Here is a 1522-nt window from a genome sequence, read left to right on the forward strand (position 1 = left end):
TGGCTGGGTTTTCATCTAGAAGTTGGGTAATTTTTTTGGAGCTTGTCAAAATTAATTGTTTTATGAAAGACTGTAAACCTCTCAGGAGGCATTGGCACATTTTATTTTTGTGGGATCTCTGGTGTGTTTGGACTGGGTGTCTGGAGAGGAAAGGGTGGGAGAGGCAGAGGAGGATGTCTGGGGAGGTAGGTGAGACGGGAGGACAGGGAGCTGTAGGGGGAAGGGGAAGGGAGGAAGGTGTTACTTGGGGGAGAGGGGGTTGTGTTGCAGTATAAGGAGGGGGTCTAGGGGGTAGGAATAGGTTTTCCAATGGGTTAGAAAAGGAGAAAGAGGAAACTGTTTGAGTGGTTTCAGAGGGGGAGAGAGGTTTGGGTTTGTGAGGTTTAAGTTTTTCGCAAGCAAGGAGGATTTAAGTGGTATTACATTTCAAGCACAATAAGGGCTGGGAGTACAAACAAAAGAAGGTCTGGACGTAGGGGACTTCTGGCTATTTGCCTGTGTGTTGGTAAAAATTGTCTAAGTCTGTAAGGATAATAAAGTCAGAAGTTCTGTGCTCTGGCCAGTGAGAGCTACTGTCTAGTTGGTACTGGGGCCATGCTGTGGTGGAGTAAAAAATGAGGCGTCTGGGACAGAGGTCCTGGTTTAGTAATGAGGTCTTAAGGTTCATTAATAAATACCCCAGAGGGGTTGTTGGATTGATTTTGGAGTTTTGATTGCTCATTGGTTCTGAGTTCTTTGGATAGGGTTCCCGGAACCCTATGCCAGTGGGACTGTTTTACGTAGGCGGACGTCTCCGCCTGACGTTAGACAGTCGAACGAGGAATGACCCTCCGAGGAATGACTCTCAAGGGAGATAGGATGTCAGGCGTCCCCGAGCAACCAAACTCCCGGACTGTGAGGAGTTTCTGACGTGGTACCACGATTTTTCCCTGTGCCAGTGATGCAGAAAACTCCAGTGCAAAATTCAGACCTCTGGGCAAGTCAATTCTCCAAAAGCAATCCAAAGGAGATATAAAAAGAGGAAAGTAATCACACTGGAGACATGTCCCAAGGACTAGTCAGATGTCCGGTTGTCTGCTCCCCTCTTGGGGATTTAAGTGAGTCTTTGGCTAAGGTGTCTCCGTATAAACCCCGGAGCGGAGGGCAGAGCCACACCGTTTTGCCGATCCGACTTCACACGGAAATCAACTGAGGGCCCACTCAGGCTCCGCGACCTAGATCTTGGAGCATCACAGAAACATTTATACAACTTCTCAGTTAGATGCAGACAGATTACAACAGAACTAATTTAAATCATCTGGTAATAGGCACTGGTTCATTGCTTAGAGTTAAAAAATTAAAATGGCCCACAGGATGAGAGCACAACAGAATACAAAATGTATGTCCTCTGGTGGGCATTGAGTAAAGGGTAAGATGTGACTTACCGGTGGTGGATGCAGGGGGGCCGGAATTCCCTGGTCTGGAGGGAAGAGGGAGAAGGGGAGTAAGAATTCCCTCGGGTTCTACTCCTCTTCCCGGGGTT

At 47.8% G+C, this 1522-nt stretch overlaps 1 protein-coding gene across 1 annotated transcript in view; it reads right to left on the reverse strand.

Annotated features, from left to right (window-relative positions):
* The window catches only part of CTBP1 (C-terminal binding protein 1), a 77153-nt gene that overhangs the window by 74792 nt on the left and 839 nt on the right, over positions 1-1522 (reverse strand). The gene's annotated exons all lie outside the window — the stretch shown is intronic.

This window comes from Orycteropus afer, unplaced genomic scaffold (genome assembly GCF_000298275.1).
Source record: "Orycteropus afer afer isolate SDZICR_OR568_19922 unplaced genomic scaffold, OryAfe1.0 scaffold00539, whole genome shotgun sequence".
NCBI classification, from domain to species: Eukaryota; Metazoa; Chordata; class Mammalia; order Tubulidentata; family Orycteropodidae; genus Orycteropus; species Orycteropus afer.